Here is a 14,071-nt window from a genome sequence, read left to right as displayed (position 1 = left end):
GGAGGCAAAGTTTATAATAGTTTTGGGTTGGAGTCAACAGATGAACTCAAAGGATTGCAGTTCAACCCACTGAACTCTTGACAGCTGTGAAAAGAAAAAAGGTTGGGAATTCAGAGTTAATTTTTCTTAACCAGCACAGTGCCAGATCTTTCATGTTGCAAATCTGTTTCCTCCCCCCACAAAATACTAAATTTGAACACCGAAAGCTGTTGTACATAACAAAGAGTCTGCTAATCATAAACCCCTTTGTCATAAAATACAGAAAAATACATTCACGGCTTTATAGTACACTGTGGAGAAGAACTGCTGCAGCCAGGTGTAATGTTACTGCTTTCCCTGAAGTCTGTGGGGGGCCAAATTCTCTGGTGCCCTGAACCTGGTGCAGTCATTTAAACCATGACAAATGGAGGGCAAAATGCTTCTACATTGGAATGGTGGTGGCATCCACCTACTTTGCTCTCACTTTGCACAAGGAGCAGGGCAATGGAGAATCAGGTCTTGGATCCTGAATGAACCTTTCTCGGTAAACACCCTTGTGTATAAATGGTAGTTTTCAGTAGGATCAGTAAGCTAATAATGCTCAGTATTACAGGGTCATGTTCACCCTGAAGCAGAGATTTAGTGATAGGCCCTCTGCACCATTGAAACCGATGGCTAGGCTGCCATTACAGGGTGCTTCTGTAACTCTGCATGGAAATCAGGGTGCATAGAAGTCTCTGTGCCAGCCCCTGATAGCCCAACATGGAGGATAGCACAGGGGGCAGACTAGTGAGTGAGTCCACAGAACCTACAATTGCACTGATCAATTGAACCTAACCACTATCTCCTATAAGTGGCACAAGGGACCTGTGACTATTATGCCACCATAGGCTCCAGTACATGCTGTAGGAGGTAGGAGGCCCATGCTGCATCTTGGAATTTCACCTCCCCATGACCCCCACTCCCATACAAAGCCTGATTAGACAGGCCCCATGCATATTATGTGAATGTCTCCCATAGTGGATCATTTCAAGGATGTTTATGTGACAGGACACTTCCGTTCCAGACAATATTTTACCAATGTTGTGGAATTTCCCCATTGTAGGTTCTGAACTTTTCCACAGTAAATTGTGGCTTCCTTCAATAGGCTCCAAATGCTTTACAGCACCATGTCCTCTCAGCATCCCTACGCTATATTGGTTTATATTATTATACCCATTTTATAAGTGGGTAAGCCAAAGTACAGAGAAGGAAAGTGATTTTTAATGAAATTCTTAAGTCCGGGTGACACGGAACAAAAGCCCTATCCATTTTCTACTTTGATGTGTTTCCTTTTTCTATAAGGCCCATAGATAGAAAGACTAAACCAGCAGGAAGGATTCCCTTCCCCGTCCCTTGAAACTGAGGATCTGCTTTCTAGGATGTTGATTTTATTCTCTCCTTACACATTCCCATATGATAGCTCAGGAGATGTTGATGTTGGACTAATGTCTATTAGGATTTCATGTGACAAAATCTGTCTGCAGCACCCTCTTGCCAAGTCTGCATTTTTCCTCCCTGTTCCCTACAGATTACTGAGCAGAAAGCACTAATATAACAGTGGGCTTAAATGCCTATCAGTGCAGGACTCCCAGTTGTCTGGTTACCTTTGAGGATTTTCTTTGATATTCCTGACAGCTTCATATCACAGCCACCTCCCTCCCAGCCAAGAGGGCTAGATGATATCCTGCCCCAATAGGCCTCCCACCTGGCTGTGGGAATTTAGAATTCAACACATTAAAGCCCGTGGGTTATATTTTTCCCTCAGATGAGCATGCAAGACTTCCATGGACTTGGACAGAAGACACAAAAATGCATCCAAGGTTAACATTTGGCCCAGTGCAATACATCCTAGCAGGGTGAAATCTCCTCCCCATGCCCAAGTAAATGGGCTTTGTGCAGGGAACCAACTGGTAGTTGGGGGCAGGGGGGCACAGAGACAGGGAGAAGGGCAGCTCTTCAGATCCTCTGCAGTCACTGCTCCAGCTCCTGAACTGAAACAGGGACAAGTGAGAACCCCCAGTGCAGAGAACTGTGTCTACCTACATACTTGTAGCCTCTTATTCCACCTAAACTATCATGGTCCCACACTGTCCAGTCCCCAGTCTTCCCCCATCACACCAAGCTTCCACTCCCTGCTTTAGCAGACATGGCATGGAGTCCAGCTCCATCATATACAGAAGGTAGAACTCACTTTTGGACCTGCTCCGTAGCCTCCCATTCCCCATGTGGTGAAATGGTATGTAAAATAATACTGAATTAAATTGCTGCAGCCAGTCAGAGCACAAGAAAGCTGTGCAGGTACCACAGCCCGAACAGTTTTGCAATTCCTTGAATTTTGACTGAGAGGGGAATGGATGTGTATAATGAGTGAATGGGTATTTCTGAAAAACCATTGTAACCATGGTTACTCAGACTGGCTGCTGCCCACAGAATTCCCCCATCTGTCACACCATGTGACCCCACTTGAATTTCAAAAGAACCATTTTTGCTAGGGGAGGAGATACTAACCCCTTTCAAAATGGTAAAGAAGAGGGGGTAGAGGGACACTGAGGAGAGGCTAGGTAACCGGGTGACATGGCGGAGATGATGTCAGATGTTAGATGGCCAGATTGTTTCTGGGCTTGTGGATGAGAGTTCTGAGGACAATAGTCAACTACAGCAGTGGATTTTATAGCAATCAGCGTGCAGGGGTAAGAGGATGGAGAACACCTTCCAGTTGAGTAATAGCGAGTTTAGGGGGCTTTCCTCAGTCTTTACACAGTAATAATTAAATCCTTGTCTTTGTCCTACAAGATCAAACCCAGGATATAGTTATCAGCTCAAAAACAGGAAGTACCTCCAAGTTATTTGTTGAATACAAAGCTTATATAGAATCCAAAATTGCGCTAACATTAGTGGGAGTTGGGTCTGAGTATGGGGCTTGTCCTAAAGAGGTATCACATCGTACTGTTTAATTAGCAACTGTTGCTAGAGCTGGTTGAACAATTTCTGCTTGAATTTATCTTTCCCATCAAATCAGCAGTGTACACCACACTGACCAGTGGGAATTGAGGGTGCTCAGTATACAGTGTCATGTCAGTTTTGATGAAGTTTTGTTTGGAAAAAAACTGGAATGGATCATTTTCATAAGGTTGACAGGGGACATTTAGTTTTTGTTTCAAAATGACTTCATTTCAATATTTTTATTCTATAAAATTTAAATCAGAATGAAACTTTTTGATCAACCCAAAACATTTTTTTCCAGAATTTCATTTTGAGGGAAATTTCAAAAAAAAATTGTTCCATTTCAAAACAGGAAAAAATTGCAAAAATTACAGAATTTCCTGTGGAAACAACATCTCTGGCTCCTGAACAGCTTTAGTTATTATCCATCTTCATTCATCTTTGTCATGAGGAGAATCTTACTCCCAGCATGATCTATAAAACTTAGTTTATGAACAGTCTGCTGTTGCCCCTCCTATTTCCATCCCCCAGAGGTTTCCAGGGCTACCAAAGGAGAAGAGAGGAATGGCCAGCCAATCAAGAAAAATTATAACACATTGAAAAGGTCACCACCCCTCTCCCGGAGTGCCTTGAGCAGCTAGTCCAGGAAAGGCACTCACATCCTAATGAGTCTTTTGTGACAATAAGTAACATGAATGGAAGCAGGGCCGGCTCCAGGCACCAGTGAAGAAAGCAGCTGCCTGGGGCGGCCAATAGAAAGGGGCGGCAGTCCATCTGTTGTTGGGGAGACACGCTCGGGTCCGCGGTGGCACTTTGGCGGTGGGTCCTTCACTCCATCTTCCTCTCCGGCGGCACTTCGGCAGCCGCTTAATCGGGTTTTCCTTTTTTTTTTTCTTCGCCGCTTGGGGCGGCAAAAAAGCTGGAGCCGTCCCTGAATGGAAGTGGCGTATCTTTAAGAATAACAAGACTTTGCTCTTCTTTAAACACTCTTCATCCAGGGACTCAAATATTCATTAAGGCTCACAGCATCCCCATGGGTAGGTATCTATCTGATGACAAAGACAGCAAGGCCCAGGAGATAGTAGAACATGAACCCACACTCAAAATAAAGGTTAGGAGAGAGGAGAAAGGGAAATGGCACAGACAGAATCCATTATCAGTACAACGTGAGCTGCAGCAAGCAGTTTCCCCCAGAGAGCCAGACAAGTTGCTGCAGGCTGAAGTGGAAAATACAGACTTAACCCTTTGGGGATCACTGTGCTCCCAGTGCTGAATTTAAGTCAGAAAGACTGCTGTTACATAATTACCCGGACTTGATTACATGAGCTGCTAAAGCACCCTCAACTCCCATTAGTCCATATGGCGTATGTACAAAATTCTCTAATGGTTTTCTTCTCTGAAGCAATCATTTTAAAACTGATGTGAAAGAAAGGGAAGAGAGTCAGGGGAGTATTGTGAGAAGCAGTGGAACTTTAATGGGGATGGTAGGTCAGATATCTACAGCTGAAAGAGGAAATGGGAGACCTTTCATTGTACAAATATTTACTAAATTGTGGCTCAGAACATTTGGATACTACAAGTGAGAAGGGAGAATAAAGGATAATTAGTATCTTGAGTTTACATATATGATTTCATTTAAGCAAAAATTGGTGATCATGAGGTATCTGACAGCTGGAAGAGGAAAGCAAAAGGAGCACTGATGTTTGATTGATTGTTCCTTTTAAAAAAGACCTGTCACTTTAACATGTGTGCTGACATTTGGGCCCATCATGAAAGCACAAGCTTGTCTAAAGGTATGATCCAGATCACTGAAGTCAATTTCCATTAACTTCAATGGGCTTTGGATCCGACCCAAAGCAAATGTCAGAGCAGAAGTGACCAAGCTATTCTCATCAATCTCTCTTGAAACTTGTGAGTGCGTAGGAGAAAAAAAGCCATCTTAACCTTAGATCTTAATCTTAAAATAGTCTGCTTTTGGTCTAATGGTTGGAACAGGGTGTAGTAGTCAGGCAGACACCTGAGTCTTATCCCCATTTGCCCTGTCTTGCCCAGAGCGATAAAGTGAATTTTTCAGAAACATATTAACTTAATTGTAATTCACTTCCCTTGTCTTTCCCTTGGTTTACCCATTTGTAAAATGGATATTATAATAATAGCTGCCAAACTCTCAAAGTTGCCATGAGGACATGATGCAATAAAACATTTGGAGATCCTTTCCTGAAAAGACACTGACTTTTGCATAAAAGTGCAAAACCATTATGAACCTGCCACATCTAACATCAGAGCACCTCTCACATTGCTCTGTGTTTCGATGTAACTTTCCCTCTCTCTCAGTTGTCTCTCATTATACCATATAAATGTATAACTTTTTTTCCTTACACACACACCTTCTCCGCCTTCTTTTCTGGAGCAAAATAATCACCTGCTCCTACAGCAAAATCCACAATGCTGCACACATACCCATTGACAAGAAGTGACTTCCTTTCCAGTTAATAGCTGCTAAAGGCAAACATTACAAGCCCAGTGTTCATAGCACCAACTGGTAAAATGCAGCATTAATACTGATCTGATAAAACAACTGAAATGTTCATACAATATACAGTGAACTTTCTGTTCTCTAAGTCAAAATATATTTTTAAAAATCAGCAGAGCCTTCCAGTGTTCTGTCTTAAAAAAAAAAACAAAAAATAACAACATTAAGAATGTCTCTATATTATAGTATGCACAGTGCAGGGCCGCCCAGAGGATTCAGGGGGCCTGGGGTCTTCGGCGCAGGGAGCCCTGAAGTGCCCCGAAGACCCAGCACTTCGACAGCGGGTCCCGGGGCGGAAGGACCCCCTACCGCGGGTCTTCAGGGCACTTCAGCGGCAGGTCCCGAGGCGGAAGGACCCCACGCTGCGGGTCTTCAGGGCACTTCGGTGGCAGGTCCCAGAGTGGAAGGACCCCCCGCCGTTGAATTGCTGCCAAAGACCTGGAGCGGAAGAAGCTCTGGGGGCCCAGGCCCCACAAGACTTTTCCGTGGCCCCCGGAGCGAGTGAAGGACCCTGCTCCAGGGGCCCCGAAAAACTCTCGTGGGGGCCCCTGCGGAGCCCGGGGCCTGGGGCAAATTGCCCCATTGCCCCTCCCCTCTGGGCGGCCCTGGATCAGTGTGCTAGGCACTTGACAAATAGATATAAAAGACACAGCCACTGCCCTGAATACCTTCCAATCTATGTGCAGAATATTCAGACGTCAAGATAGGAAGGGAGGCAACACAATCCAGTTTGACAGAGGAGTAGAGTGTGACATATGTCCTGTGTTTCCATGTTGGGTTTGTTTTTTGGTTTGTTATTTAATTAAAATAAAATTACAGTTAATTTTCAAAACAGTGTTTAGAACTACCTGTCACTGTTCCAGAATCACCATGGGGTGAGTGGAACTCTAGTTTCTTTGGCTTTGTCTTTACAAGGAAAATTAGGACCCATCATTCTTAACTGGTGGTAGCTAATAAGGAGTCAGTACAATTTTTACTGTGTCCTCTAACACTGCTCAGGGTAGTTCTAGTCAACCTGGCGATTAAAAAAGCAGTGGCTTTCTACACTATCTTTCCTACACGAAGTAGGGTAGTGGTGAAAAATTGCCCAAATGAGTCTGGTGAAGACATGGACAGTACGCCATGTTAATGATACTACATTAACTTACCAGCAGGAAGCAGAGCCTTTAGGTTCCTGCACTTAGGTGTTTGACTTAAGAGCAGTATTTTAGAAAGAACGAAAGTAATGAAAAAATCTGGGTTTTTTTCTGGAAAAAAATGTGATTAAAAAAAAAATCACAGGCTCTTATATATATATCTATATATATACACACACATACATCTCTACCTCGATATAACGCTGTCCTCGGGAGCCAAAAAATCTTACCACGTTATAGCTGAAACCGCGTTATATTGAACTTGCTTTGATCCACCAGAATGCGCAGCCCCGTCCCACCAGAGTGCTGCTTTACTGCATTATATCCAAATTCATGTTATATCGGATTGTGTTATATCAAGGTAGCAGTGTATATATATGCAATAGAAAGTTGCTTTAATAGCATAGCACCTACTGTTTATTGTTATTTTTCTGTACATAAAGAATTTAAGATGGCTGCTATCCTCCCCTAGTTTTAGAGATGGACTTTTTCTGTCTCAAACTCATGCAGAAAAACAAAATATAAGTTTCTCTTCTTTTAGTAACAGGAATCTGGTACAAATATTTACTTCCATCAATGTAAAGATGTCTTATGATGGGACGTGCACGTGTCCTGTGAAGCTTTCCTGATTCTAACATACTCAGAATCAGCATGTGACACTGGGGAAGGCTTCTTTCCCAACAGGTTGTGGATAAAGAGAGTGAGTTTCAAGAATCCCCTTAAGCATAAAAGATGAGCATCTGCTCCAGCTCTCTACATTTTTGTTCTGAAGATCCTCAATGATTTCAGAAATACAGCTTATGCCAGCATTTTAGCAAGTGAAAGAAATAATGGGGCTAAAGAGTATTCAAAACATTTACTTAAATTCTTGAGTGACAGAGACAAGAACTTTGAGAATACTCTGCTGGGAAAGTTAAGGTTTTCACAGCAGAAAGGGAAAAATGACCTCAGAAATGAATGGTTTCAGAGTAACCTGAAGAAGTGGGCTATAGTCCACGAAAGCTTATGCTCTAATAAATTTGTTAGTCTCTAAGGTGCCACAAGTACTCCTGTTCTTCTTTTTTCAGAAATGAATGAGTACATTGCTGTCCAAATAGATAACTGAAACTAAGACCTTGTCTACATTAATGAGGTAAGTCAATCTAAGTTACGCTAGTTATGTTATGTAAATTATGTAACTTAATTCGACGTAGCTTAGATCAACTTGCAGCGGTGTCTACACCATGCTATGTTGATGGGAAATGGTCTCCCATTGATATAGTTTCTGCCTCTCATTGAGGTGGAGTACTGAAGTTGATGGGAGAGTGCTCTCCTATCGACTTATCGCATCTTCACCAGACCCACTAAATCAACACCACTGCATCAATCGCAATAGCGCCAATTTAGCCCGTAGAAAAGACGACAAGCCCTCATGCTGAGTTTAGATAGATTACAACTCAACTTCGTCTTCTTCAAACAAAACAAGTTCCTGTTGGTTCATTTCTTGTTCTGCAGTCATTGTTCATTTACAAATCTGATTGCACTTATCCCTTCTGCTTTTCACTTCTGCTAGCTCAGTGGAAGCCAAGCATGGTTATTTGGTGTTTTTTTTAGAAATAACATTTATAACGAAGACAGAAGAAAAGTGGATTGATGCACTTTATAAGGCTATATTACACACAAGCCATGAAATGATATGGTAAGGACTGGGGATCCAGTGGCTTTAGAACTGCCCTTTATTGGCAAAGATACAATGGGAATTCTCATGGCCTATAATACTTCAAAAAAGATTTTAAAAAATAGACAGGAAATTAATCACTGGGGAAATCAAATACCCTGAAGTCAAAGAGACAGTTGTTGCTTAGTTTTAACCAAAGCCAGCCAACTCAGTTACTGTTTCTTGTAACATGAAAACTGTAAATAGGCCAATGTTTTAGACCAATTAGTGCAGTGCTGCCTTACCTATTGAATTAAATGGGAATTGGGGTCTGTAAAGAATACAGCATAAGCATAGGCAGTGAATTATATGGGCCCGTGGTGCCCGGGCTCCACCAATATTCAGGAACATGGGCTCGGCTCCACCAATGTTTGGGCTTATATTTAATCAGAGTTGCCCCATCTATAGGATGGACCAGGACAACTGCCCTGGGCCCCATGCTTTGGGGGGCCCCGTGCTTCAGGGTGGCCTGGAGGGTTAGTGGGGGACCTGGCACCTGCAGCAGCAAGTGAACTCGCCCCCACTCCACCCCTTCTCCCAAGTCCCTGTCCCACCTCTTCCCGCCCTTGTTCTGCCCTCTCCCCGCCCCCATTCCACCCCTTCCCCCAAGTCCCTGCCCACTTCTTTCCAGCCCCCTCCCCTGAGTGACACTGGGAGCTGGTGGGGCAGGCTGGGGCCGAGTCGCTCGCTGCTGCCGGCACCAGCCCCCCTGCTAGCTCCTCAGGCCGCCCGGGACCCCACGTCCCCCTGAAGCACAGGGCCCCCCAAAGCATGGGGCCTGGGGCGGTTGCCCTGGTCCGTCCAATGGACAGGACGACTCTGCTTGGACCCATTCTGGACACCACCAAAAATTATACAAACCTGGCACCCATGAGCATAAGGCCCACTGTATATTTTCTTCATAGAGTGAGTATGCGTTCTGCCTAGTTTTCTGCCTTTCTGGAATCTAAAATACCTAACAACATATAGGAAATATTTCCTGTTACTAATACTGATTAATAATAATAATATTGGTGGAAGCAATATTGGACAGGTTGGACAAAAATTAAAATAAACCACTCCAATAAGGGCATCGTGGTGCCTTCACCAAGGTCGAACCACATAATCTCTCTCCAGGGCACCAACAACCAACTGTGCCTAGCTAACAGCTCAACAGAAACATCATCCTGACCTTCTCCTCCCCCACACCGAACCAAGCCGTGAGAGGAATCTTCAGTCCTCTCTCCCAGAAAATGGTGCTCAGTAAGGGATGGATAGGATAAATTGTGCTTTCTCACTTCCACCCATAAAATCCCACTGGTTCATTGAGGGTGCATAGCTATAGATGAACAAGCTGCACTATCTTTTTTTTTTCAATCCTGGATAAAATGGTTTACAAAGTAAAAAGCTGTTCATGTTGTTTCACAGCCATCTCAGCGTAGCATTCCAGGTCGCTATGACCTTAATAGCATAACAGATGTCATTTTCACATAGATAACAGATGTTGAACTATATCTCCAACATACAAGGCACTCAGGCTTTCCTTCAACATAAGGCGGACACATCACATGCATTTGTAACATTTCCTCCAAGATATTTTCTTGAGATAGTCACACTATTGCAGCTGTTGCAAGGAAAATGCCATACTTCACTAATATTTGAACTACACTTTGATAGCCACTATCTTTGCGTGATTATAAATGCAGACCAGCATTCTGCAGTCCTTTTTGTATTATGTTCCCTTTTGTAACCCTTCCGCCCATCTGAGTTGGCAGCAACAAGGGCCGGGTTCAGTATCTAGGGGTTCCGTTTCAATAACGCAATGCAAAACCGGCTCGAGCCCCCACCCAGTGACCTGGGACAATTACATACCACTCCCCTGAGCGCCTCTAAGAGGCAATACTTCCCCTTTCACAAGCACAGAGTCTGAGTGTAGCAGAAAATGTTTAACAACATGAGGTAAACAACATCAGCATTAAATTGGGAAAACACCACAAACAGGATTCATAGCACAAACCATGACCAAAAGACCCACCCCCAAAGTCCCAAAAGTCCAACACCCCAAAAGTCTCTGGCCCTGATCAGTGCAGCCCCAGAGTTCAAAAGTTTATCTGCAAAACTTAACCCCCTCCCCAGCCTGGGTGGAAATGGGGGAAAGAAAGGGGCACAGGTGGTATTAAGGGACACCTTACATGGTCCAAGGCCAACTGCCCCATCTCTCCATGGGGTTCTGTTGCAGCCTTCACCACGAGCCACTCCACTCCACCAGCCGCTCCGCTCCTCCAGCCATCCCATGAGCCACTCCAGCCATCCTGCAAACTGCTCTGCTCGCTGTCCCATGGGCCGCACCAACTGTCCCACAAACTGCTCAGCTCACCACTTAGCAATAAATCTTTAGGCTCCCCCACTAGTTAACACAGCACTCAGTGATCTCAGCTCATAGTGATTTCAGCTTGTAGTAGGGGAGCCCCAGTATAGCTGCCTATAATTAGCCTCTTAATGGAATAAAAATTAGCTCTGCTATTCAACAGTGGAGAGTGCAATTGGTGTTTCAGGCCCTCACAAGAGGCCCATACCATCAGGTACAAATACCTGTCCCTGGCCTCTCTCTAATCACTGGGTTTTGTAACCCATGCCCCTTGTCTAGCAAGTGCTACTTAGTTAATGGTGAGTCCCTCTGTCATACAACAGTTCCACTGGCCTTGATTCACAAAATCAGGGTAACAACACTTTATTCTTCCTGCCCCAATAACAGAGAAACTGGGGATCCCACACCAGCCAAAGTAACCACTTTCAGTTGCTGTTGTCCCAGGCTAGGCGGGTGGGTGTGCCTATGCAAACATGATCAGCCCCTGAAGTTCTTTTCCACCCTTGCCATAATTCACCACCAGATGTCAGGGTAGAGCGCATCCTGACTTTGCTTATACTTTAAAGCCTAGGTGTTAAAATGGTGGCATTTATTATTTTCCAGTTTTGTAGCTCAGGTGATTGAGTCTAAGGACTGTATTAATTTTTGGCATAAAAATATCCTCAGAATTGCTCTTTGTACCATTATCCCAAAAGTCTGCATTAACACCAATAGCAGGAGGACTGAAGACCACAGAAAGGAGGATGTGTGTGAGTAAATTCAGGTGTATAGGAGAGAGGACATATATAAGCGTATGAATTAGGCCCATTTGCAAGGTGACATAGTTTTTTTTTTTAATTCTGCATGCCAATGAAAAGGGACTTAAATAGTAAATTTCTGATTCCAAGGCTGAAATTTTGGCCCCCATTGAACTTAATGGGAGTTTTGCCATGGGCCCAGGATTTCCCACCAGGTCCATGGATAGCAAGAGGAGATTAGTAACTAGAATGCACAGTCGGTCCTAAAAATGGGTTTTGATCAACTCATGAGTTTGACCTCACAAAGCTCTAATGAAACAGTCCCATGAGTCCATTCACTTCTAGTCAATGTGGCTGTGACACAGGGCAGTGCTCTTTATGGGGAATTAGGGCCCAGTCTGGCTGTGACTGCCTTATGAAGGCCCCACCTGGGGGTAATTGACTGCCCCAAGTGTCTGATTAATTAACAAGCACCTGGACCTAAAAAGCTTCACCAAGTTCAGTTAGAAGGATCTCTGAAGGGAGACAGGAGATTTCTGAGGAGGGGCATTCCTAAAAGAAACCTGAGCCAGAGAGCTGAGCAGCAAGCCTAGAAGGTAAGCTCCTTGGGAAACCTACCAGGATAGGAAACTTGTATGAGGAGCAAATAAGAGCCTCCTAGATAGAGGGCTGCAGCCAGCAAACATCCAAGAGGGCCTGGTCTCAGCCAGGAGTCCACCAGACATTGGCCAGAAGCCTGGCCTGGCAAGGGTCACACACTGTCCATGGAGAAGAGTTGCAGTGGATGGCCTTCCAGAGAAAGGATATTATTCCAGTAGGGGCAAGAGGCCTAACACCAGAGGCAGAGACTGGTACCAAAAGAACCCTGGAAGAAACGCCTGGGTAGTGGTGAACACTGGACTCAGGCGGAGGACACGGACTGAGAATGACCTAATCGCCCCCACTGGGATGTAAGTCATTTGTTATGTGTTGGCTGTTTGAACTTATTGGTACCCTGTGCAAGGGGGGAAAAAAATCAAGTAAAGGCTCATCTGCAACACTATGACCGCGTGCTGGATCAGCCTGGAATCGTGACAGGTTGCAAGAGTGTAAATTAGCAGAGAATTTGTCACTACATGCAAAATACAGGTCAGAAGACACCACCACTCCGAGTGACAGATAGGCTCTTTTACCCATACCCTGAATCACCACAACCCCAGGTAGCCTCCACTGTTGGAAGTCCATTGGAGTCCCAGGATCAAATTAAGTCTCATCTCCATCAGAACTGCTAGGCAGGGGTGGCAGTGCAAACATTTCTTTCCAGTAAGGTGCGTGAGTTTCCCACTCTGAGGAGCTGACAACTGGTAGCAGAATTTCAAAATAAAGGCCTTGACTACTCTAGAAAGTTGTACTAGCAAAGTGCAACTGACACAACTATTTTGACAGCGAGTTCAAGCTTGTTTGCTTCCCCTGGCACACTATAGTTCTCACAGAGTCAATTCATATGGGCAAAAACATGTTGCATGGTGGGTAGGCATCCCACTGTCCTCTGCACTGTCTTCAAGCACCCTCCATTATGGAAAACTGTCACCAAGTATTGTCTCCCCTCCTCCCCCAAAAATGTGAGTTATGCTGATTACATTAAAAAAATGTAGACCAGGTCCATGCAAGTAGGTGGATAGAAAATTAACTAAGATTTGTAAAAATTAGTATTCATAATGCTGTAAGAGAAAGTAAAACCCAGTCTGAAAGGTAATACAAAGTCTGAATCTCTGCTAGCAGCGGGAAGGTTTCTCTGGGTGACACATAGCCTTCCCAGGTTCCTTTTTCTCAGGCACAGATATTCACACTGAAGCATTTGGTGAGAAATAATCACTCGTTGTATATTTTAATAATAATATTGTTAATCCAATGGAATCATTATTTTCCCTATTTTAGTCTTAAATTGTATTTGTTGGCTAATGACATGCAATTAGCAACCCAATGTAAACAAGGCACAGCTGATACACAGAAATGTGTGTGGTCTTTTTGCTATACATGCTAGAAGTGGGTTATTATTTCACAACCATCAAAAAGAATTCAAGGAAAGGAAGTGGCGCAAGAACAGGGGATTCTGCAGTATCACAAGAGTCTCTTGAAGTGAAGCACATCTGGGGAAAGATATTTTTATTCTTGACTGGAAATATTAGAGAATAATATCCGCAGAGATACATGTTAGAGGTGAACAAAGACTAGTAACATGCTCAATTCATATTCACTTGTATTATGAAGAGAATTTTGATGTGCCCCCAATGTTCATGAATATTCCTGTGTCCCATTTCATGAATATTTGAATGCTCAAGCTTCAATCAACTGCTAGTGAATAGAAAACATTAAATGTAAGTGTTAATACTTTCTGACAAAATTTTGAACTGTATATTTAATTATAAAATCAACAGTTCAGGTGTGTTGGTTACTTACATAAATCATCCAATCAGGGAACAAACAATAGTAATGTTATGTAATTGTCCAACATGGCATGACAAACTCTTTGCTAGCATGCTACTGATCAGGAATCAATTTGCTGATTTCTTCAGCAGCCGTTCTAAAGAAAGCCCCATGCTTGAAAGTATTCTATCTATTTTCAGACAGTTGATGAACAGACGAAAAGGTCACATTTGGATATTTTTTATTAATTGC

The sequence above is a fragment of the Trachemys scripta genome, chromosome 9 (assembly GCF_013100865.1).
Source record: "Trachemys scripta elegans isolate TJP31775 chromosome 9, CAS_Tse_1.0, whole genome shotgun sequence".
NCBI lineage: Eukaryota > Metazoa > Chordata > Testudines > Emydidae > Trachemys > Trachemys scripta.
This window is presented reverse-complemented; position numbering follows the sequence as displayed.